At 36.8% G+C, this 27,047-nt stretch overlaps 1 long non-coding RNA gene across 1 annotated transcript in view; it reads left to right on the top strand.

Moving 5' to 3' along the window:
• Positions 1-13,552: 13,552 nt before the first annotated feature.
• The window catches only part of LOC143686165 (uncharacterized), an 80,964-nt gene continuing 67,469 nt past the window's right edge, over positions 13,553-27,047 (top strand). The window contains exon 1 of the long non-coding RNA XR_013176946.1: positions 13,553-13,811. This is a non-coding gene — a long non-coding RNA (uncharacterized LOC143686165). The remainder of the gene's footprint in view (positions 13,812-27,047) is intronic.

Genomic DNA, 27,047 nt, shown 5'->3' with positions numbered 1-27,047 from the left:
CAAGCAGAACAGAAGGGCTGCTGACATTCAAAGGCTCATATAGATTATGCAGTGAGAACTATCTGCAAGCAACCATGCTAGAGTGGAGATGAAGGGCTCCTCTTCCCTTTTAGTGGCCCACATAGACCTCTGGAAACTCATGAAAGCCCTGGGGAAGGGAGTTGTTGCTCAAATAATAATCAAGTTTTAATCTCCAAACATCCTAATGTGACAGGAGCTCAAATAGGAATTTTTTATTTAATGAAATTAATGTGATGTGCCTTAAGCACTTCAGAGAGAATAAGACAGGAGAGAGGGTAGGGAAACTTCAAATGTGATAAGCCATAAGAAAAGCAAAGAAATCTGCATGTGAGAGTACGAAAGAAGCCTGAATTGTGACCAAAGGTTAAGAGAACCAGAAGGTTAACTACCAAAGGGTCAAAAGTTATGAATTTCTATTTATCTCCTTATCCCTCCAATGGAGCATCAGCCTAACTTCCTAGGCAACAGTAACCTATTAAAATAATACTCAGTGATAAAGTGCCTTTTTCCTTAAAAGTTTGGCTTAAGCTTTACCATCTATGCCAAAATTCAAGCATGGTAATTGTGCTGGTTTGAAAGGATGTATGTCCCCAGAAAGCCATGTTTTAATCTAAATTCCATTTCATAAAGGCAGAATAATCCCTATTCAATACTATATGTTTGAAACTGTAATCAGATCATTTCCCTGGAGGTGTGATTTAATCAAGAGTGGTTGTTAAACTGGATTAGGTGACAACATGTCTCCACCAATTTGGGTGGGTCTTGATTAGTTACTGGAGTCCTATAAAAAAGGGAACATTTTGGAGAATGAAAGCAATTTGGAGACAGCAGAGAATGCTTCAGCACCATGAAGCAGAGAGTCCACCAGCCATCCACCTTTGAAGATGAAGGAAAACACCTCCTGGGGAGCTTCATGAAACAGGAAGCCAGGAGAAGAAGATAGCAGATAACACCATGTCCACCATGTGCCCTTCCAAATGAGAGATGAACCCTGACCATGTTCACTATGTGTCTTTCCAGATGAGAGAGAAACTCTGACTGTGTTTTCCATGTGCCCACCCACTTGAGAGAGAAACCCTGAACTTCATTGGCCTTCTTGAACCAAGGTGTCTCTCCCTGGATGCTTTAGATTGTACATTTCTATAGACTTGTTCTAACTGGGACATTTTCTCAGCCTTAGAACTGTAGACTAACAACTTATTAAATTCCCCTTTTTGAAAGCCATTCTGTTTCTGGTATATTGCATTCTGGCAGCTAGTAAACTAGAACAGTTATGATACCCACCTCATTTCTGCATTCCCTGATAAGAGCTAAGTCTTCTTTATCCTCACACCCCAGCATCATGTAGATACAAAGTTCTCAATAAAAGTTCCTTGAACATGACTGACTGCCTAATAAAATGAAGCCTGCTTTATGTAAAAGCTTTGGGAAAAATACAGATACTTCGCTATTCACTAAACAGTGTATCAGTTATTTCCACTAAGACTTGTCTAGCAGAATTAAATTGGCTCAACCTCTTCATCTTATTTTATATCTATAATAATCATACCTCTGGAGCTGCTTCTAATTCATTCTGAATGATCATTGTTTATCAATTGAAACCCAAGAAACAAGATTAATTTTATTTGCTTTAAAACTGTCAGCAGGACAGAGATTACATAATTACTCTCCATCTGTTTTTTGATACTCACATGTGAAATAACAAGCATCCTTGTGAGCAATGGTTCTATTCTGTGCATCTGGTGGTAGAGAAAAGGGATGTGGTGCCCTCTGGTTTATGGCTCCATTTTAGAAACTGAAAAGATATATAAAAATAAGGAGACTATGTGCATAAATAAGGACTGAGGCATCTGTTGCTCCACCATTGGTACTCAATCTTTCAAATAGAGTTAATGATTTAATGTGTTTAAGTTGGACTTTATCATAGAAGGCAAATTTAAAAATAATCAGCATCAAATTTAGACACTTTATTTTAAACCACCTCTTATGGAAATAAATGTGAGGAAATGGTACAATAATTCAGTTCAACAAGCCCTACTATGCACCTACTATGTGCCAGCACTATATTGGGGAATTTGCCTTTAACCACAGTAAGAAGGGAAATTTGGTTTTTTTCCCTAATATTTTTCAATATTTTCAGGTTGTTTGAATTAAAAAAAAAAACCTGATGCACTAGGTGGAAGTGGAGGAGAAGGTAAAGCAGTATATGCAACATAACTGTGGGAGGAACCTAGCTCTCATTTTTTCTCTTCCTTGAAATGGAAAGATGGACATAGATCATTTTATTAGTTAAAGAAAAAAACAAAGATTTCCTTTTATTAAAGAGCCTGTTTGGAAGCAATATTTTTGTTAACAGTTTTTTATATTTTTGGTGTTCACGAAGATGGGGCCATGCTAACAAAAAGTGTTCAATGCGTGGTTTTTCAGTCATGTCGTGCATACATACAGCATGACTCCCAAAAACAATGTGTCCTTAGCTTAATCGTTAAGAGGAGTTAGTCTGCTGTACTCTGGTTGGGTCTGGAAAATCTTAAAAGCTAAAAATTAGTATACCTAAGTTTTTTTTTTAATGTTTATACAAGGGACGGCAGAACGAGGGAATATATTAAAATAAACGGGGGGCAGTTGAGACTATTTCATAAGGAAATAATTTTTTTTAATGTTTGGGGCATTGTGCTTTTAATTTCTAAATCCTACATTGAAAGAGCAGAGGGGGATCACTTTGCTGTCCTGACTGGAGCTTCTTGTGTATAAGATACAACAGCCGTTTCAGCCAGCACGTCGACACAAACGTTCCCAGGAAGTATGTTAGGACAGCGGATGTAATTGAAGATGCAGAATTTAAGGAGGCACCATATTATCGACCAACTCGGAATGTGGCTAGAATGCTGCAGCAAACACGTCTTCTCACACCTAGGGCTTTGCGACTGCACAAAGTCACACACTCATCTTGGACGCAGCCCTTCTCTCCCAGGCGTGCCTCTCTTTCTCCCCTTGACTTGTCATGGGCTAGTAGTATTTCAAAATGGCCCTGCGTGATATATGGATTCCACCTTCTTGAGAATATGTATATTTGACATAAAGCCATTTTCATCGTTTATGAAACAAGATTTACAAAGAATACACAGCAAAAGATAAATGCCAGCACAGACAGAATAATCTGATTACTGCATAGTGAAATGATTAAATAAAGTCGTTGTTTTACTAATTTAAATTTCAAAAGCAGATCTTTTGAGAATTGGGCAATTCACAATCCCACCCAAGCGATGTGCACTTAGGGAGCAGGTGCTGTGTGAAAGTAGGGCTAGAGCACGAAAGAATGAAGCTGTCTCTCACTATTTTCTCCTCAAGGGAAATCTGATGGAATCAATGGTATAGATGGTTAGTGAGCCAGTAGATGACAAGAGGAATTGCTCCCTTCTCTGGGAAATATTATGATAAGAAACAGATTTCAGCTGTTTCTCAAGTTTTTCCTCTCTTGGACCACAAAGCTGCCAAGAAATGAGGACACACAGACTGTGACACACACATGCTGCCACCATCTGCATCGTATCCTGACCAGTCACAGCATTTCCTTGATTCAAGTGCAGGAGACCAAACTCTGAAGAGAAATCATCTTTTCCAATGAAATATTGTATTTTGTGATAGTCTTTAGAAAGGAGTTTAGAATGCCTCAGCTTCAGTTATCAGAGGCTCACACTAACACAAATCTGGAAAGTAGAATCCCATTTTCAGACTAAGCCACCATGACCAGAAAGACAGCTAAGGGCCAAGGTTCTGTTACCCTGTTTTAAATATACATTATTTTCAGCTGCCGTGCTATAAAATGGAACTTAGGTTTCCCTAATATTTGCAGAGCTCAGGGCAGGAGTACAAGTGGAGGTATATATATACCATATATCTTTTAAATCAAACAAATAAATTTCTCTTCTTATTGTGACAAATATATGTCCATAACTACAAAATCAGAAAATATGTGTAAAGCTCTTTAAAAAAAAGGACTAAACTGGCAAAATACCAAGACCAAATGAATTTAATTATTACTCATGTTGGGTGTTCAGTTGATGGGCTAGTGATGTTTTGATAAATCATAAAATAGACAACCATAACACATAAACTATTATATGTTCTCTATAAAATTTGCAATCATTTCAGCAAACTCATTAATTGTGTTTATAAGATCAAGATTTTTATATAATTTGTTCTGACATCAGTAAGGATCCAAAGAACTAAATTATTTAATTATACTCAAAGTGTACAAAACTTGAATATTTCATCAGGAAATAAAAATTTATGAAAACACATCAACACTGAAATTTGTTTTCAAACCAAATTATACTTCTAAAATATTCATTAAAGACAAAATAAAATTATAATTAATGAATATAAATGTTTAAATTAAAATTTTGTAAATGCATCTTAATTTTATAAAAGTTAATCAATTCATAATTCTTAACCATTCAAGGTCCATATAGTTACCAATGTTGAGAACTGGTATTGCAGTTTTTTTTTGCTCCACCTACAAATATAAATTTAACTGAATTAGATTGTTTAATATTCCACAACGTTCTTTGGCTATCACGTGCGACAGTTGACTAAAACACACTGAATTTGTGAATACCGACACAGTCACATATCAGACCATGAAAAGAAGCAGGACACACTAGGAACTAAGCAGCACAATGTGGTTGAGGGTAGTGAAAAAGCAGGCTCTGGGGAAAGGTAAAACTAACCCAGCTGTTTGGCAGCTTTATGTGGGGGCTCTTTTGCAGTCCAACTTGTAGTGTTCATAGATGTGTGATGAACTTGGTTTTGATTCCAGCAAGGTATTGCCATCCCAGCAGAGTGAATCTGTTGGGTGGGAATGCTGCCAAAGGAGTCCAGAGGCATCAGGCAATACAAGAATTCAAGAGATCGGTGGAATTATGGTTCTAAGTGATATATAGCAGAGCCTCCCTGAGTAGTGGGAAGGTCCAGGTAACAGAGCTCAACCTCCGTAGACAAGCCTGTCAAAACTAGGCAGGATGTCAAGGCTCCAGCCAAGTGGGCTTGGGTGCAGGAAAAAGATATATATCCAGATGGAATTGGGAATTGTGGTAGAAAAAAAGAGCAGATGTCTGGCTGTATACATAGGTTCAGCCAATACAACCAGGGTGAGAGGAATGCAATGATTTGGTAGGTAAATAGTCGGGTGGAAGAGGAAGCAGGTGGACCCCAGGTCTCCTCCACTTGCAGTTATATTTTCTGCCATGGTGAGAATTGTTTCAGCTTTTGGTTGAGCTTGAATCTGCATGAGAAGGACATTAGTGATTATAGATGAGTGGGGCTCAGGAAGACAATGGCTGAACAATACTAAAATAGTGCTATGGCATGACATATTTGTAAGTGAATAAATGAAATTGTTGGGGAAGTGATTTACTATGGTTTTAATTCATAGTCCAATTTACTGGTGAAGTTTAAACCTTTACTAATATAATATTTTGATCTGAGCTAAATGGTAGATTTTGCATTAAAATATCTTGCAAGTTTTCATTAACTGGCTCCTGGTAGAAATAAATATATCATCAGTTTTAGAGAGTCTGTGCCATATACCCTAAGACTCCTGAAGCTGCAATTCTCTAAGAGTCAATTTGGGTCCCTGTGATTCACCTTAATATGGAACATTTCTGTGACCATGCTGACAGGCTGAACTTGTGTACTGAATTTTAGGATCAAGTGTAAAACACATCTCTATTATAAGGCTAAAACTGACCCATGGATCAGCTCTGCCTGTGAAAAGATAGACCTGAAATGCAAATTTTGGAACACAGGATTTCAAAAGAAAGAAGAGATATTCTTTCAAGTCTAGAAAAGTAGTTATAGATTACTTTTACATTCTAAATATGGATTTCATTGTTGTCAGTAATACTACATTGTAAGGGATTTCAAAAGAAAAAGTTTTAGATTTAAATGGGTTTAAAGGGATTGGCAAGGACAGTGTTGAATTTGTCCATTTTTGCTAGCTTTTTAAAAGTCCATATCAATTTCTTTGTCTTTATATGACAGGGGAGAAGCATAATCAAAGGTCTAAGGAGTCATTTAGTTTGGAGCCTCTGCACTTTAATAATAAGTAGCAACCAATGAATCATAGGAGCTAGAAATAATTTTTGTTGACTTTCTTCCTAAAAAAAGTCTTATTTTAAATAATATTATATATTATTTAAAATAATATATATTTTAAATAATATATAAACTCCACAAACTGATCTGAGTAAGGAAATGACCTCTCCAGAAAGGTGGAAGACTCATTTTGCTTTATTCAGACAAACAGATTTTTAACTATAGTTTCATATTATTTCTTGTTTGTATTCTTTAGAAAAGAGTCAATTGATCAATCTTCCCTTAAATATATGATTCTCTTTTATTGAAATTATTCTACAGTTATTTTTTTATGTGCACTTAAAAATATATATTCAGTAGGGTGGCTTTACAAAGTATAGAAAATGAATTCTTAATGCCAATGATATCTGATATGATTGAATAATAAAATGGTGTAAAAGGGGTACTCTTAAAACTCATTTCCCAGCATCATTTTTAATAAATGAAACTTCATTTCATAGTGTGTAGTCCTAGAATTCTTGAAAAGTAGCTATATATGTATTTTTTTTAATTTTGTCTTGAGTTGCTTTTATTAAAGAATTGTTTCCAGACTATTTTAATGCTCTCCTCAGAGGCCTGGATAGCCAAATTTCACTTCTTTGCTATCTAGTGTTTTTGTTTTTGGTTAAAGATATCATTTTTAAGAGGTAATTTAATAAGATGAAGAGCTAGAAATGCAATTTCTGCATCCTTGCTTATATAATACTTTCTTTAATTTCTGAATTTGGTCTTGTGGTAATAAGCTACTTTTTCCTACCTACAAAATAGTTTAGTGAGACACTCCTTGGTATTTATTTGTGCATATTGGCATTCCAGTGCTTAGCTCTCTATCTTAAACACCGGATTGGAAAATAAAACTTCCAACAGTGGCAGTTAGTGCCTTCCCTGCCTATATATTGGCTTCTTGCTGTTCTTTATAGAGATCCACTGTCATTTATGTTTTTTAAATTCCAAATTCTTCATTTCTTGCCAAGACCCAGTAGCTGACTGAACTCTGCTTCCATTTTTGTCTAAGCAAAGCCTAAACATGGTGATGTTTGTATTGCCAGAAAGTCTACTTCCTTCCATTCCATTTTCTCTCACCAGGGCCAAGTCGAGAATCCTTTGATGTTCTCCCAAAAGGTGTTTCTTTACCGTATTAGTCAGGGCTCAAAGGAAGGAGCTACCATCTCAAATCTAAAACAGTTATCTCATTCTGAAATTGGTTTTAAGTACTGTTAATAAGACTGATGTTATATTGGATTTAAAATAAAATAAAACCATTTTGGAACAAGACAGACATGGTTTTGAATCCTGATTCCTGACCTATCATTTATTAGTCATGGGAACTTATGCAAGTTAATTAAATTTCTCACTCTCAGTTTTGTTTTGTTTTTTAAATCATTACCCATAAATGGGTCACATAGTGCAATTACTGATTCGACCACTTACCCTGAGACTGAGCTCTATGGTTACTGTTAGCTGAAATGCTGAAACTGATGAGATTATGAATATATGCTGTTTTTGAGATGCAGTGATTTAGATCTAAGGTTTAAATATGCTAATATACTTCTGAAAATGGGATTGGTACTATATACTACAGAAAAATGAAAAATGTTTTGGTAGATGAGAGCAAAGAAAGGGAGAAAGAAATTTTAAATACCAGAAAGAAGTTTCTAACTACATCCATGAAAATCACTCATTTCTTATGAATGCTAGTGACTAGTGCTAGTGACAGTACAGGAAAAACTGAGATATGAGTGATAATTCAGCTACATTATATTAGTTTGTAAAGTTTTGTTACATACAAAGCATATAATAAATTCCTTATTTTGAATAGAAAGAGGGATACACGTGGAACAAGTACTTTAAGAATACTGATTTGAAAGTCACACCCATTTGTCTTAATTCCATTTTGCCCGTTTTCCTAATCAATTCTTTAGGCCATAAGTGTCCACATATTTCTCATATGGAGAAACTCACTCAGGAACAGATACAATCACATTTATATATCTAAATGTCCAAACATACACAATTACTTACATATAAATACACTCAAGAAATTAATCAAGAAGAGACAGAAGAAAGCAGGAGCCAAGTGATAGAAAATTATAAGACCAAATTGAAATACAATCAAAATATTGTAATTAGATAGAGGCAGGGAACAACTTTGAAAAAGAGAACTAAGTTGTAAGAATTATACTATCTAACTTCAAAGCCTTAGAAAAATGCAAATGGAAAATACAATGGAATACCATGACACACTTACTAGGATGTCTAAAATGAAAATGCAGACCATACCTGGCACTGCCAAAGATGTAGAGCAAATGGAACTCTCATAAACTGTAGGTATATAAAATGACATAACCATTTTGGAAAACAGTTTGGCTATTTCTTAAAACATTAAACACCACCTACCAAATGACCCAGCCATGCTACTCCTGGGATTTATTCAAGAAATATGAAAGCAAATGTTAATACAGATTTCATGAATGTTCACATCAACTTTGCTTGTAATATTGAAAAACTGAAGCAACCCAATTGTTCATCAACAGATACATGGATACACAAATTGTGACATATCCATCCAATGGAATATTATACAGGAATAAGAAGAAATGAACTATTAACAGTGCAACACCACAGATGAATCTCAAAATATTTTTGAGTGAAAATGAATTTTTTAAAAAGGGTACATACTGTTATTTCCCTTTATATAAAATTCTAGAAAATGCAAACTCATCTGTAGTGACCGAAAGCACATCAGTGGCCTGAGTCACATGGTTATAATATAAATGAGGGGAGAAGGCCAACATTATCATAGGTGATGGACCATAACCTTCGAGCCTTGCATTGGCATGGGACTAAGGGCAGGGGAGGGACTGTGGAGGAACCAGAGGCCCCTAACCCAGGCTCCCACTGGTACACAGCTTGGAGCTGATGAATTCAAGGTCTTATCATTTGTACACCTCAGTCCAAGCACTGCCTCTCCGGAACTGATTGCTGAGAAGACAAATGTCTTATCTTCAAATCAACCATTGTAGGCTAACTCTTTTCTTATCAGTTTGTATATCTCAGGGTAGATCTTCACAACATATGTGAGGATGACTTTGTTGTTTTGTGCATTAAGATTTAAATCTTTTTGTAGGAGCAAAAGATGAAAGAGATTGACAAGAATGAAGAAAATGAGAGAAAGAAGCCATTTGGAAAGAAAAATACAGGGTGGTAGAAAGAAATCTACATTGTAGGGCTATAAATATGCAGTTGACAGATAATTACTAAATAAAGTAATGGTATTACAAATAAGATATTTCTTCATTTAAGTGTGCAACTTAATTAAATATGCTAAATTTTTAAATAAATTGACTTACTGCCATTTATTATTAGATTAATAGAACAAATTACAAAATAGACTTTCCAATGATTTCATAGGAATAATAAATGGATTAAATATTTAGCATAATTTTCAAAAAGCTGCTTTCATGAATTATGAGGGACACATTTTTAATGGGATTTTAAACATAATGCTATTAAGTCACCTTTATGAATGCTTTATTTGATTTTCCAAATTTTAATTCACATAAATACTTTTGCTATTGTAGCATTTGGATTATGATACATATCCCCACTATTTTTCCAATCAATGAATTAGGAAAATGTTTATGTATGATTTGAATATACTTATTCTTAAGACATATGTACATACATTTGCACATGGTAGATTTAAAAAAAATTTTTTTTTTACATGGGCAGGCACCGGGAATCAAACCCAGGTCCTCTGGCATGGCAGGTGAGCATTCTTGCCTGCTGAGCCACTGTGGCCTGCCCTGCACATGGTAGATTTTTATTGTAGATTATTGTGTAGTATTTGCAGTTTTCTTATACCACATTTGGGAAAAACCAGGTAGAAGTGGTAAGTCAAGGGGGACTTCCATGGTATTTTATCCAAAATGACCTAAGGGAGGGTAGAGGAGAGATATGAGTTTAATCAAAGGATCTCAGCTGTTGTCTGGAACACTTTTTCCTGATATAAATCCTGATGGGGATTGTCACTTCTTGCAAAGGGAGAATGAGCAAGGGGACTATACAGACTAGTGGTTAAAGCATAGACTTTTGGAGTTAGGAGATGTTAAGTTCAATTGTTAGGTCCACCACTTAGATACTGTAAGACAATGACACTTTACTAAACTTCTCTGAGATACTAGTTTCCTCACCTGTAAAATGGGATACTGAAAGTACCTCTTTCCCAGGGTTTGTATGTTTATTAAATGAGGTAATGAATCCCAGGTGCTCAGTAAAGTACCTAATACCTAAAAGGTGCCTAATAGCTGGTAACTATTGTTATAGATAAAAGCAGTTTGGCAGGTAGATTCAGAGCAGAATAGAGAAAGTGGTTCAGGAGGACTGAAGCCTTGACCAGTGGGAAGATGTTGGCAACTGGCTTTTATATGAAATCCCTTGTAAGGCACAGTGGTGAGGGTGAGCTGGGAGACTCTGAGATCTTAAGCTGTGCTTTCCAATAGAGTCACTGTCTGCATGTGGCTATTTACACTTAAATTAATCACAACTTCAACAATTAAATTCTGTTCCAGAATTGCACTAGCCACATTTCCAGTGCTTGGTAGCCAGAGGTAGTAACTGGCTATTATTCTGGACAATACAGATATAAAACCATCTTTGCAGAAAGTTCTATTTGACAGTGCTAGCTTACTGGGTCTGTGTTGGGATGAACATCAAGGCAACGTTCATTAATTACTTGTTAATTTAACTAACATCCACATCACAGTGAATTTCCCTCATCCCTATTATTTATCTTTTATTTTACAGAATCTGAGGCTTATCAAACTCAAAAGGTTCAGAAGGATGTTTCTCAAGATTCTGCGCAATTTTCCAAGCTGTTGCAATATATTTGGTCACTGTTTATACCACTGCATATGAATTCATTCAGTGAGATTCTATGAAGGAGGCTGTCTCTGCTTTTCTTGACTGAGTTTCTGAATTCTGTCATTAGTTCAACATCCCTACAATTATCCATATCTGGTTATTAACATGTTATTTCTACACTCCTTCTCTTCCTCCTCTTCTCCTCCCCCCACCCTCATATCCTCTGATTTGGAAGCAGGGGGTAGGAGGTGGGGACACTGTGAGATTCTTAAGTGATCATTATTTTGGTGGCAGCTGGTTCTTAACAGCTTTGGTTTTGTGAAAGAGGTGACAGAATCTGTTTCCATGGCTGCCTTGTCCTAATTATATTCTATAGGAACCACAAGTCTTGGGATAAAAGTGTTATACACTGTAGCATCTGCAGGGCAACACTTTATGGTATGCTGGAAAATATCTAAATGTAACATATGTAGTCATTGCATTTACTGTCATTAGCTAACCAAGCCACCTGTATGCCTTTTTCAGCTCCCTGACCCACATTTCATCCAAGCTCTGCTGTTTTTCTCCTGCAGTGTTGTTTCCTGAGTAAAGCCCAGGGCTTATGAGTTCCCCAGCAGCGATCTCTGTTCGGACCTCTCTGAACAGGCAGTGTCACCTACTGGGCTAGTGTTTTTCTGCTTCCTAGTCAATCTGTTAAGATTTTAGCATGAGATTCTTGGATACCTTTTCACAAAACATGTGGGAAATTGTAATTGCTTTGGCCTGGTACAATTGAGAGTAAGGAAGCAGTGCAAATCTTCTGTTCATAAATAACCAGATCTGTAGACATTAAAAAAAACATTCTGTGCAGTAAGACAATCTATGTGCCACAATTTACCCTTGGCACACTTTCCAAATGAATTGTTCAAACAGAAGTTATATTAAGACAAATAGAAATGATGATGAAGACCAGTTGTGGATTTTTAGTTAATATTCAAAATGCACAAAAGATGGCATTGCACAATAAGCTAAAAATGTCCTAGACAAATAAGGAAACCTTTATCCTGAGGAACTGGCAGTGCAAAGGTATGATTTATTCAACAAAGAGCTGGGAATGCAGAACAAATGCAGGGTAGGTTGGGGTGACTATAAAAAGGAATTCATCGAGGAAGTGATGAGGTAGCAGATGTGTGGAACCTAAATTTGGGAAAATAAGAGTTTAGCACTTTTTGGCCAGTCTTATGTCTAAGGTAGAAAACTCAAGCCAACCAGTGTAATTTCCTTCATCTGTGAGAGCAATTGTAGCTTTAAAAAGAACATAAATTTTTGGAACCTAGGCAGCAATTTCACATTGGATAAGTACACCTTGATAAACTAAAAAAAGCAATGTCCCCAGACTTTAAATGATCTCCAAGGATAATGATATCTCTCCTCCAATTTCCCCCCAAAGTTTTTCAAGGTAGATAGAAAATGTAGGCATTGGCTTCTTCTTAACTCTTGGAGTTCAGTGTGAAAGCGACCAGGGAGTACTGCACTGGAAAGATATTGAGACCCATGTTAAATTATAAGAGGAACATTTCTTAAAAGCAACTGGATTTCTCAAACACAGTTGGATTTTCAGCCTTCCATTCATCAGGGACTTCCTGTTTGAACTCCCCCTTAGTTTCCTCTTGAAATCTTTTGAAATTTAAAATTGACCAAGATAGCTAATCAAGCCTCTAGTTATCTGCATTTGACTCAATGCAAAATAAAGCCTGCCAGCCCTAAACCCTCCCAGATAAAACAAATACCTGCCCATTCAAATGTTCTTATGCTAACTTCCTTGTAAAGGAAGGGGCATCTTTGCCGCAAGGAAACTATTGGTGTTCTGAATAAAATGTTGTAATCTGCTAACTCGACACCCATTATTCTTTTGACAAGTTTTGAAGTGAGATATAAAAGGTGCCACTCTGGGGCTGCAGGCTGAACATTTTTAAGAAGGGAGATTTTAGGTTTTCAAAAGAACCTTCAGATAAATGCTTTAAGTAAAAACTGGGGTGAGGATGGGTCTGGGACTTGCAGAAAGAATGAATTGCAGAAAAGAGGCAAGGAGACCCCTTGGAAGGTAGCACCAGTCCATACTGGGCTGGGCAAACCCGGGATGGGGGCTGGCTACGCAGGCGCGCGGGGCAGCGTAAGAACCCCACGCTGCAGCTTCTGGAGTCCCCAGATGCCGCTTCTCACTTCACTGGAGAAGGGGCTGTGGCTGGGAGGGAGCTAATAAAGAGTGAATGAGCTGCAGCTGCCGTAGCGGCCAGAGTCAGCCCGAGCGGCCCCGGAGAGGTGCGCCCGGGGAGGCGGCGAGGGGAGGCGGCTCGCCCTGTCACTCCCACCCGCTCCTCTTTCTCTCCCTTCAGCGGTCCCAGAGCCTCGTTGGGTCCTATCCTCGGCCCCCACCCCGCACTCTCCCACTTCCTCCGAGTCCCAGTCCACACCTAGGGCGACCCCAAATGCCATGGGTTAGGGCGGGGGCTGCGGAGACGCGCGCTAGGAGGAGGAGGAGGAGGAGGAGGAGAGGAGCGGTGGACTGGGAGGACCCAAGGGAGGGAAAGCAGAGAGGGTGGGGAACCGAGAGAAAAGTGAAGCTGGGAGGAGAAGGCGGCCGAAGTTGGGGATTGTTGCTTCTGTTTTTTGTTGCCGCTGCTGCCCTGGTGCTGGGAACTGAGCCGGAGGGAGGGCGGTGGAGAGAAGATGGCAGAGTTGGTGAGCAGCGCTCTGGGGCTCGCCTTGGATCTCAACACCCTGAGTGTGGATTTCTGCTATGATGATAGGTAAGGGGGTTAGAGGCAGAGGCGACGGGCTGCGTGGGGACTCCGCGTTGGATCTGCAACGTCCCGCTTTATGGCCCCACGTACATTTTGGAAGATTTGGTCCAGGACCTTAGGGTTTAGGGGACACCTAAATGTTAACACCTAAAACAAACACCACAAACGCGAGCGCGCTGGATGGGGTGAGGGAGTTGTCGGTCCTAGTTTGTAGCAGGTTCTCTTCCCTGTTTCTCGGCTATTGGCAGACGCTTAAGTTTCTTAACGGAAATCCCAGCAATTTGGGAAATTGTTTAATGAACGTATTTTTTTTTAAAAAAGAAGAAAAGTCCTAGGTATTGCTTGCTGCAACAAAAGCACATTAAGAGGTTTTACGTCTGGGCTGAAGGAAGCCTCTCCCTGCTTCCTAATAGATATTCCCTGTAACGTTTCCTTTTGTTGATAGGACCCTTTTAATTTCCCGCGGAGAAAACACACGTTTGACAGTTGGAAAAATAGTAGACCTCGAGATCGTACACTGCTTCAGCTTCCCTTTTGGCTTGTACAGTACTTTCCTTTGAGCCAGGATGCTGCTGTTGATGGTTTCTCCGCCACCGCCCCCCCCTCCCCTCCATGCCTCCGCTCCCCACCAATCAATGGGGTAGCACTTTGTAAAAGCTTCAGCTTGCCTTTCAGTTCTGTTTGGGAGTTTTACAGTAAACGTTAGCGATTCCTTTTTGCTAATTGGGGAAGAAGGATGCCTCTAGAGACTGAAGTTGTCTTCTGTATTTGGGTTAGTTTGGGTGGCTAATGAGACCTTAACTGTGTTGTCAAAAAAACTGCATCGATTTCTGGAAAATGTCACAGTTGTGCTGGTGTCTCTATTTTTTAAACGTTGTCAGTATTTAGAAAGTGATGAAAAGCTCCAATAGTCATCAGGGGTAAACTCAAATTTGTGCCTTTTCCAGTGACTTAATCTGACTACAATTCAAACAGATGCATAATTAAAATATATTAGGGGGAACGGCAGGCCTGGCTAAACTTATTAACCATCCTGAGGTGTTTTATGCTCCATGGAAATTAAACCATCCAAAAAGTGAGCACAGATTTACTTTGACAGCTTTTCAGCAGCCTCTCTGGGCTATGGAAAGTGAATGGATCCGCAGGGTCAGGGTGAGGCAGTGAGCGAGTTTAAGCAGAGTAGTTGATAGTGAGGGAGGTGGGTGCTGAATCTTCTCCGGGTGGTAATAAACTATTCTCTGGAGTTCCCACACTCAGGCTAACAGCATGTTCAGGAATGTATACCTTAAGTCAGCGAATCTTGGCTCACACCCATTTATCTGTCATGAAGTCCCCTGATAATAGATGTGAGAATATCACCAAACCCTTCTTAATGCATGTTACATGGTATTTATCAGGTACTCATTGATAGGAAGCCACTGTCAGGTGTGTACTTTTCCCCAACTTTTAAGCTATGTGCAGAAATTTAGTAATCATGCTGTATTCTTTGAGAAATGGTCTGTGTGGAAGAGTTGAGCTCCTCCTTTGCTTTCCAGATTTGTATTATAATGCACCTGCTATTGCTAGGATATTGGCAGAATAAGCTCTAGCTTCCGAAAATGGGTGACATTTCACTAAAACCCACTCAGGGACAAGTTAAATAGTAAGCATTTAGTCCAAAAATACATAGCTTATGAGAAGAAAGTATCTGACTGTAGTACTGTAAACTGTTGTAGAACACTGTGATAAAAGCAAGCATTCCTATTGTATGCTATTTTTAATCACTTTCCAGTTCTTAAAAAGTATGTCAGAATATTTTTCTTTTTAACATGAAAGCTAGAACTAAACTAACTTTGCATATACATTTTTCTGTAGTTCTACTGTTTATTCAGTGTTCCTTAATCATCAGTTACAAGTGCTGGTACTTTGTAATTTGGGGAGAATGGTATGAGTGTGGTGATGAATTAGTCGTGGCCTTAAGGTTGACAGTTGTTAAAAGTTCTTCACATGTTGTAGGGTTAAATGCTGCCAATTTTCCTGGCATCTACCTAGCTACATAGATGCACTTAGTGTGATGATTTGCCCATAGCACATAATTGATGGCATTCGCAATATGATATATAGACATCATGTTACTGATTTAATGTTGAGGTTCTCTAGTACAAGTTATGCATTGCTGAAGCTTGAAAAGTGTATTATTATTCTGATTTCTTAGAAGCAGAACATGTACAACAATCACATACTCTTAAGAGTATGAAATCTTAAAGTATCAAACATGGTTTTTGTGTATCCAAAATTATAAGATACATCTGAATAGGTGCACTGAACTTATTTGGTGTGTCTTCAGCATATTAAGCATATTAAGACCATTCAGTGCCAAAATGGACTGTAAACTGTGGCTTTTCAGATACTATTTCTATCTACTGTAACTCATTGGGATTTGGAGGGGAAAAGGGTCTGGGGTGTCAAGTGGAAACTGTAGAATGATGATGATGATGTGTTTATTTCCACCACTCCATTTCAGACCACAAAGACTCAAGTTTAAAACAGTGTTTAAAAAACACCTGTGAATTCCACTGCCCCCCAGGAGCTTGTGTGAGATACAGTTCTGTAAGGAGAGGTCAGTCATGGGGCATAAATACCTATTTTAGATGGAAGAGCAAAGATCTTTGTAAACCTCATGGGATAGCCAAATGCGTTTTTGTTTCTGGCCTTAATCAAGTACAGGCAAAATCACAGTTCTCATTGTTGACTTGTTCAATCCATTAAAAAAAATCTTTAAAAAGCAATTCCTATCTTCCTATTGTCATTTGAAATTTGGATTACTGCTAAAGAAGTCCATAGAGGAACACACCTCTTTTGCTTGTAATCTCTTGGTAATTGCAGTGTAATCACATTGTGACAAAGAAAGAAATCCATGGTATGGTAAAAATTACCTAATTGACTGTAATTAATCTAAGCTGTATAATCTGAACTTGCTAACTAAATAATATGCTATTTGTGATATAGAAAGTTTTCTACCAGAAAACTTTTGTATTCCGCAGTTGTCTTAGCTATTCAAAACCTTCTTAAAATGGTATCAATTTCACTAAATATAAAACAGAAATTCATTTGAACCATTATGGCAAAAAAAACTGTTTAAATGTCACAGATTTTTTTTCCTACTATTCACTTTAGGTTGCATCTTTGTAAAGATTCCATTCCACTTACTACATTAATAATAGTTAAAAAAAAAAGGAACTTATAAAGCAATAACAATAGAAGAGTTTAGCATGACTAAAGTTAATTATAACTTTGTGTTGTTTATTATTTTGAAAAAAGCACTAAATAAACTGCTTTGAATCCTTCCACAAAAGGAAGTTAGAACTTCCTTGCACTGATGAGGAGTTTTTATTCCTTTTGAAGAATCATAGTTAGCCTTCTGTCTGTGCTCAAACACAGATTAAACAATTTAGAGAACTGTCAGTCTCATTACTAAGTGGCAATGCAAGATGAAAAATTATTTCTCCAATTCCTTTACCATGTTTTTTCTTAAAATTCCTCTAATATTTCTTTGAAAAAAAGTGGTTAAAATGAGACTTAATCCACATAGAACAGCCAGAAATAAGAAAACATGTTAAAATGGATAAGTTAAATGTTGATTTATTAATTTTTGATAATTGTACCAGGGTATTGCAAGATGTCAACATTACAGAAAACTCAGTGAAAGATATGTGGGAACTCTCTGTACTACTTTTGCAACTTTTATATGTCTAAAATTATTTCAAAATAAGCACAAATGCACCAGTCAGTTGGGTAGTTTATTCACTTAAAGTGCTTTGAAGAGAAAGAAGATTCCCTTTTTACAAAGTAATTGTGTTTAATCTTATAGATAGTGATTTGGTTTTTTAAGATTAGTTGTGTTTTAGAAATGTCAAGTTAAGTTAATCAAATTAATGGAAAATAAAAGATACACACACAAATTTTAAAAGTTAGGTGAGCCAAAGATTGAAGAAATCCTGTAACAAATATGACTTACTGATGTGTATTACAGATGAAAAAGGGAATTTGATTTTCTAGCCTGAACTATGTGCTTAATTTTATCCCTTATGTTGCATGGTCATTGTTCTTCAATGGGAAATTTGTGTTGAGTTAGCAGAGCAGAGACAGCTATACATGAAGAAACCTTAGAGAACATCTAGCATCAAGGGTCTAACTTTCCAGACCCAAGGACAGAATGTAAATCAATGAGGGCAAGTCTAGAATTCTACCACCAGAAGGCATACCCTCCCAAAGCATTCAAAATTAGACAGAAAACAGAGCAAAACAAAAACCCCACAAAAGACAAGTAAAACAGATCTATGGATCACCAATTTCAGACCATGATTCAGCTCCCTTCATTTAACAGATGAAGAAACTGAGAGTAAAATGTATACCTTTAATAGCAGAAAGAGAACAGTATCTAGTTCACCCTCAGCATCTAAAACTTCATGGAAAACTCTGGGGCAGACCTGAAAGGGAGAATTTGTTGACATACACCCTTAACTGAGGGCAAATGGTTACTAGGGGTGCTTATAACCATCCATTCATTCATCCAGGCTCACTCATGTGAAATAGATAGGTGGTGTATTTTAATATCATCATATTGGTGGGAAACAAAGATGCAGTTGATACAGAATCTTCATCTGCAGGAAAGTGTTGCCTGCAAAGGGCAAGTATTACCAATGCCTTGCTCCTGAGTCAAAAGACTCCAGGCCTTTGAGAAACTAATTTACATGTTAAGCAATTTTCTGTTTTAGATTTTAACAAGCACTTGGGGATAAAAAGAATAAGAAATTCTAATGGTATTCTGACCCTCTTCCATTCATTCCTCCAATACTTACTAATTACCTGTTATATGATAAACAATCTTTTTAAGGGGTAGTCTTCTTTTTCTTCTGATAATACTAACCCATGTCGGTCTAAGAGTACTACTCCAAAATTAACTAGAATAAGTGGCTACAGATACTACTATAGCCTCCTTTTTTTCATACTTTATTTCCATTCAAACTCATATATTCATGAGAAAAGAAAGATACCTGCAAACATGAATGCAGATTCTGCTGAGCTCCCAAACTGCCATGGCATAATGATATCTGTAAAATGTCTGTGTTTGTGCCCTGCATCACTGCTAACCCAAGTCTACTGATGGCTCAGTATAATGTGCTTGTGTAAAAACAAATAAAATGAAGACCCATATATGTATATAAGTAATGATAATGAAGAATAATATAAGGTCCAGATGAGGCAAAGGAAGAATTTATATTAACCATTTAATGAAAAAAGTACAGAAGTAGCACATTAAATTTCTCTTTATTTGTTGACCCCAAACATAGTAAATTCGAGTTCTATTCCTTATTTCTCTGTGTGAGATAAAAGTAGTAAACAATGATATTCATTTATTCCATCAAGACATATTTATATCAAGCACCTAATCTAGTTCAAGCACTGAAGATACAGTACAGAATAAAGCACGGTCGGAAATATCTTCAAAACAAAATAAGTGAATGGAGAGTAAACTCAAATCCCTGTATCCTCAACAGGTGAAGAGAACACTAGGTAAATAAGTTGGTGTTGATGATGACTGAAGGCAGTGTAAGAACTAGAATTTCTTTCTGAGCCATAAAATAAAATTGTTTTATTTATAACATTTTAAGTATATTTTATTACTTATGTTCTCTTCATAAGACACTTCCAGGCACTGTGGAAGGAATCTATCCACTATTCAGTTTTGGTGGACGTGGGGAGTGAGAATCAGAAACACGTAGGTTAAACCACAAGAAACTGCTGATATTGTGACTTTAAAAGTTAGATTTATTATTCATTTTTAATTTCATCTTTATGCTTCTATATTTCTATAGATTTTACCATTTCCAGGGTGTTCTACTTTGCTAGCTGTAGGAATGTGATAGATCTGAAATAGAATGGCTTTTAAAAAGGAGAATTTGTGAAGTTGCTAGTTTACAGTTCTAAAACTGAAAATGTCCAAATTAAAGCAGGTCTATAGAAATGCCCAATCTTAGGTATGCAGGGAAAGATATCTTGGTTTCAGAAAGCTGATGATGGTCGAGGTTTCTCTGTTCTTTGCAAACATGGCAAAATCTGCTAGCTTTCTCTCCAGGCTTCTTATTTCATGAAACTACCCCATGGGTGTTTTCCTTCTTCATCTCCAAAGTTCTGTGGCTGTGTGGGCTCTCAAGGTTCTCGTTCCTCTGCTGTGGCACTGTCATGGCTAACTTGCAGCTCTAAAGCTTTTCCCAGAATGCCTCCTCTTTTAAAGGATTCCAACCAAATAATCAAACCTACCTGGAATAAGTGGAGTCATATCTCCCTCAAAGGTTATTATCCACAGTTGGTCCAGCCACAGCTCCCTGGAGGTAATCCAATCAAGCTTCCAACATAGGACTGAATAGGGTTTAAAAGAAATGGCTGACTCTAAAAAATGGATCAGGATCAAAACATAATCCGTTCAAATCAACACATTCCATTTCTGGACCCTAAAAAGACATGTTTTCCCCATATACAAAATACTGAACAGGGTTTAAAAGAAATGGCTAACTCCACAACAGGGATCAGGATGAAAACAAAATAGTAATGGTGACTTTATATTGGTCTATGTGATTATTTTTACCAGTTTTTCATTTGTTTGTTTCTTCATATAACTTGAGCTATTATCTTGGGTTCTTTACTTTCAGCCTGAATGATTCCTTCAGCATTGCTACTATGGCAGGTCCACTACAATGAATCCATCTGCTTTTGTTTATCTGGAAATGTCTTAATTTTGCCCTCATTTTTGAAGGACAGTATTGATAGATATAGAATTCTTGGTTGACATTTATTTTTTTCTTTCAATGTTTTGTATATGTCCTCTCACTACTTTTCTGATCTCATGTTTTCAGATGTGATATTCTCACCTAATTGTCTTATTCAAGATACATTGTTTATTATGATTTGCATCACTTTTTTGGCTTTCAAGATTCTCTCTTTTCTTTCAAGAGCACGTTGCTATATGGCACATTGTGGGAACACAATCTCAGACACTATAGAGATTTTCAGCAAGTGAGTATTTTATTGCCTGTACAGCACAAAGGGTCCAAAAGAGCAGGAGGAATTATCTCACCTTGGCTGGTCCCCAAGGAGGCCAACTGCTCAAGAGCTCTGCCTGTCTCTCTTTATGCCAGATACTAGGGACATATGTAGTTCCCAAATGTTAAGATTTCCACATTCTAGGATGGGTACATGTTTGCCAATAAGCAAACATCATGTCTTGAATAAATATCTACCTTGGCTGTCTGTAGTCTTTGGCAAAATGAAACATACTTAACATCAACATGCAAACAAGTGCAAATGGAAACATAACAAACACTTGCACAATAACAAACACAGGGGAAAAAAAGAAGGGGATATGTTAGGGCTGAGAGTCAGGTGCCAAACATTGCCATGACTTCCACAGAATCTTGTTATCTGACAGTTTGATTGCAATGTTTCTTGGCTTGATTCTATTTTTATTTATCCTACTTGGCATTTTAGCTAAGATTCTTGTATGTATAAATATGTATCTTTTATTAAGTTTCATAAGTTTTCAGCCATATTATTCAAATATTCTTTCTGGCATTTCTCTCTTCTCTCCTTTTAGGACTTCCATTATTCACATGTTGGTACGTTTATTTATCAATCAAACCAAATTGTGTAAATATATATAGTATTTATACACAAAATTTTATATTTATACATATATATGTATATATATACACACATATATACACCCTAGTCAAACAGCTCTGCTGCTCATTGACAAACAGATATATCAAGATCTCATTTGGAAATACCTGGCCAGCCCATCCAGAGCTGATGCAGGATAGGCTTGTATATTTAAAAATATGATGGAGAATAGAACTTCCTGTAGAAAACATCAAAACTGTGGGGCACAATAAACTTCTTTCCCAGACTCAGTGGAACATTATAGGCTGCACATTTCAGCATGGGTGGAAAAAAGAGAATGGGCTGGCTGCACAGTGGGAAAAAAAGTTTTGAATCATTTTATTGAAAGTCCTTCATTGTATTTTATAAAATATGATGTATTTGATGATGTTGATGGACTAGAACTTGCCCAATAAAACTTTGGATCTTGTCTACAGGTCTTTATCTCATTATGGCCCCCAATGTTGTTGTGACTGTTTACCAGTCCCAAACAATTCCCTACATTGAAACTCTGCTTTAACTTGTTTTATCTAAGGTTTGAGAACTTTCTAAACTTCTTTCCTAAATTACTCATTCTGAGTGCCTTTCACAGTGATGTTCTCCCTCAATTCAGAGAGTTTAATAAAGAACCTCTGGTTGACCATTCTCTCTGGCATAAATTAATATATTTGCTTAATAATAATAAAAATGATAAAAAGTCAATATGCTCTAATTTATCATTTACTATGTGATAATGCAGTGTTAGTATTTAATATATAGTAATACAGTGCTATTTGCAGTGAAACAATTTTATGAAGTATACTGTATGAAAAATAGTATTTTTCATTAAGTAAATGTGTGAGAAATATCAAACATCAACAACTGAGTCACAATAATGCAGTTATTTTAAAATTTCTTTTATATGAAAGAGCTAGAACATGCAAATTCATATATAGAGAGAGTAGATTACCAATAATCTGCTGTTGAGGGAAAGGAGAATGGGGAGTTAATGCTTAAAGGGTGCGGACTCTCTTTGGGGTGATGGAAAATTTGAAAGGATGATATTGATGATCACACACTAAGAATATAATGAATCCCACTGAATAACATGACTGAGATTGTTCAGATGGGAAATTTTATGGTATATACATACATGTATGTGTGTGCGTGTATTTATTACTGCAGTTAGAGGGATTAAAAACATACATTTTCATGAAATAGGGTAAACTTTTGAACTTCTAAAAATCTTTTCCATTTTTTAAACTAAAACCTTTGTCAAAAACATCACAAAAGCCTCAAATATTCTAGAATAGAGAATGATTGAAACAATCTGTGTTTGCTATGTAGAGAGGAATTAACTGAGCCAGAGCAGTCCTTGGCTAAGGGAAGATAAGTGCCTAGTTCAGGGTTATCCAGATAGCAACTGATAAGCTAAGATTTGACCCAAGGTCTATCTGGCTCCACAGCATGTACTCATAAACATTATAACCCTTTCTAATTGTTTAGACTTGGCTGGATTTATCTACTTCACTCTCATATGAAGTGCATTGTTCCTTTGATTGTTTCTATCATTTTTTTTACTTTCAATATATTTCTCCTTTTCTAGGGACTTAAATAATTTTTATTGAATAAGTAACTCAATAAATATTCTAATGATCCATCACTGGTTTATAGACTATATATGTGTGTATGTATTAGTTATCCCAAGTTATGCTACATTATTCTTATTCAAAAAAATATAACAACTTTGCTGAGATTTAACTTATACACCATGAAATTAGCATATTTTAAGTGTGAACTTCAATGGTTTTTAATATATTCACAGGCTTGTGTAATCATCACCACAAACTCATGTTAGAACAAGAGTTCTAAGAAGCCTCATACCTATTAGCAATTATTCCCCTTTCTGCCCTCCACCCCAACCTATCCCAGCCTAGCCCTAGGCAATCACTATACTAACTTTTTCTATATGGATTTGCCTAGTTTGAAAATTTCAGATTAATGGAATCATGGACTCATACATATGTATGGACTGTATGACTTTGTGACTGATTTCTTTCACTTTGCTAATGTTTACCCTGTTTACCCATGTTGTAACATGTATCAGAACTTCACTCTTTTGTATGGTAGAGTAATAATCCATTGTCTGCATATACCATGTTTTATTTATATATTCATCAGTTGATGGACATGTGGGTTGTTTATACATTTTGGTTGTTATAAATAGCACTCCTATGAATAATCATGCAGATTTTTTTAAGATTGTAATTTTAAATTTTTAAAAAAATACCAAAAAACACCAAACACAAACATTCATAACTTTCGATCATTCCATTCTACATATATAATCAGTAATTCTCAATATCATCACATAGTTGCATATTCATCATCATGATCATTTCTCAGAATATTTGCATCTATTCAGAAAAAGAAATAAAAAGAAAATAGAAAAAAATTCATACATACCATACCCCCACCCCTCCCCCTCACTGATCACCAGCATTTCAATCTGAATTTATTTTAACATTTGTTCCCCCTATTATTCATCTTTATTCTATATGTTTTATTCATCTGTTAATAAGGTAGATAAAAGGAGCATCAGACACAAGGTTTTCACAGTCACACAGTCACATTGTGAAAGCTATATCATTATACAGTCATCTTCAAGAAACATAGCTACTGGAACACAGCTCCACATTTTCAGGCAGTTCCCTCCAGCCTCTCCACTACATCTTGACTAACAAGGTGATATCTATTTATGTGCAAGAATAACTTCCAGGATAACCTCTTGACTCAATTTGGAATTTCTCAGCCACTGACCCTTTATTTTGTCTCATTTCACTCTTCCCCCTTTTGGTTGAGAAGTTTTTCTCAATCCCCCAGTGCTGAGTCTCAGCTCATTTTAGGGTTTTTCTCAATCTGTTGATGCTGAGTCTCAGCTCATTCCAGGATTTCTGTCCCACATTGCCAGGAAGGTCCACACCCTTGGGAGTCTTGTCCCACATAGACAGGGGGAGGGTGGTGAGTTTGCTTGTTGTGTTTGCTGGAGAGAGAATCACACAGGTTTTTGTGTGGACATGCTTGTTTTCATTTCCCTTAGGTATATACTTAGAAGCAGAATTCCTTGGTCACATAGTAACTCTATGTGTAATCTTTTGGATCAATAACTGGATTATTTTCCAAAGTGGCTACACCATTTTACATTTCCACCAGCAGCGTATAAAAGTTCCATTTCCCATTGTTCTTGATGCGTTTCATTGAATACTTGCTCTCTTAGAAATATTGTATAATTTTCTGACATATTTTCCTGATGTTTTCAAAAGAAAAAAAAGTCTTCTTTGAGAAATTTCAAGTTGTTCACAGATAGAGAAGACTCTAATGATTTACATTAACTTCAGGAATAACTGGAATCTTTTCAAGGAGGGTATGAGAGAAGGGATAAGGAACGTTTAAAGGCTGAGGTCAAGAATTTGTGGGTATAAGGGAACTCCTGGTGAGAAGCCATCTCAGAATTTTTAATGATTTTAAAATAACCGTTAATAAGCCTAGAAATGTTACTGATTGAAGTTAAATCAGAGATGGGGCCTCCAAATTCATACTTAGTGAAAGACCCCAATGTATCCTATGAAGTTTCAGCATTTAGTAATGGTAATACAAAAATTTCCCAGAGAGATGAAGGCTAAATTTCATTTCCAATGTACTGTTTTGGAAACTTGCTCAACTGAATTAATTTAAAAGAGTTATGGTCAAAAGTGCGGTTTGGCCCAACCGCTAAACTATTGGGGACCCTCTACTCCTCAGCTTCTCACTGCTTGCTAGACAACACTGCCGCATGCAGAAAGGGGGCTCGAGCCGGGGGTCTGGGTCCAAGGGGCGCGCGCAGGAGACCTCGCTGCGGGTCTAAAGGACTGGAGGCTGAGCCAATTAAGGCATGAAGCGAGGTAGCTTTATTGTTGGTAGACGCTTATGCCAGGGCCACCAGTAGCTAAAGACCATGATGCTCGGTGAGCCCTGGGTTATATGCAGTTTGAGGGGAGGCGGAGTTAGGGCGTGGACTCCAGGGGAAGGTAGCCAATCACACAGGCACCATAGAGATGTTGTTCCTGAGTGTGCTTGTAGCAGTGAATGCTGGGCAGGTGGAGGAATAAGGAGAAGACCAATAGGGTTAAAGAGACAAGGCTGCATCATCACTAGTCACCGGTGAGGCTTGTAATTCAGAGGTTTAGAAAAACCGGATGTGGCAAAATGGCGAGGGAGGGAGAGAAAGAGACTAAGCCACCAGGCCAAGAATAAAATTATGCCACACAAAAGGAAATTCAATGCATAGCAGAGGCATATTGTTTACTTTCTATATGTAAACAATGTCCAGATGCATTGAAATCTGACAATAACCAAATTATGTGTTTGGCTTCTTTAAAATCTGAGATACAGTTAACTTTCTGTTGCCAGAAAGCAAAGAGCAGCAGCACCACCAGTGACAAAATAATAAAGAATTAAAAATGATCATATGATTAAAATGCAGTATTCATATACAATGGAATATTACTCAGCCATAAAACTGAATGAAATCTTGATGCATGTGACAATATGGATGAAACTTGAGGATATTAATTGGGTGAAATACACCAGATACAAAAGGACAAATATTATTTGATATAAACTTTATATTTATTTATTTGATATAAACTAAATATAATAACCAGGCTCATAGAGTAGGACTCCAGGGGATGGAATAGGGGTAGAGAATAGGAAGCTGACACTTAATTTGTACAGAATTTCTATTGATTGTAAAGTTTTGGAAAGAATAAGATAAATGGACACTGGTTGGATTAAAATGAAGATGAAAACAAAATGACTGCTTACTACCTGGACCCACTGCCACATAAAAATCCCTACATCTTGGCTTACAGATGTACTTTTGTAGCTGAACTTAAAATTGTGCAGTTTACTAAATTTAATTTTGTTCTTTACCATATTTATGAATTTTCTCATTCTAAATTTGGTTTCTTTAATACCATTTCCTTCAATAACTGCATGCAAAATCTCCATTTTCAAAAACCCAGCTAAAGTCTTTTGTGATTTTTCTCTCAGTTACACTGAGGAATGTCCTCTGCTTCTCATTCTATACCAACATTGATCCAACTTTCTTTCCTCTATCCTTTTCATTATTCATTCAATAGATATATTGGACCTTATTCTTGGAGCAGGGAACACAGCAGTGGATGAGACCAAGGCTTTGGTCTGGAGGACTCCAAAAGTTCCTAACTAATGGTCCTTCACACATACTTCTTCTAATGTTATTTCAAAATTTGACCATGGGGTAGATAGGCTTTGTTTCTGATATCTCTAGGAGGTTAGCCTTTTTATTCCATGTTACTTTGTCTCCACATGCCAATATGTTACCATGAATTCTTGAGCCAAATTCAGATTGAATTTCGTTCAAGTCATAGGAAACTTTTCAGGAGCTAATTTAGAAGTTTTTAATTATATACTTTTCTTACACTTTTGATTTCCCTCTCTTTTATTACTCTTTATCCTTCATTACTACCAAAATTTGTATAAAAT

Source organism: Tamandua tetradactyla, chromosome 6 (genome assembly GCF_023851605.1).
Source record: "Tamandua tetradactyla isolate mTamTet1 chromosome 6, mTamTet1.pri, whole genome shotgun sequence".
Classification (NCBI taxonomy): Eukaryota; Metazoa; Chordata; class Mammalia; order Pilosa; family Myrmecophagidae; genus Tamandua; species Tamandua tetradactyla.
The sequence above is the reverse complement of the archived record's forward strand: the minus strand, read 5'-3'. Positions and strand labels throughout refer to the sequence as shown.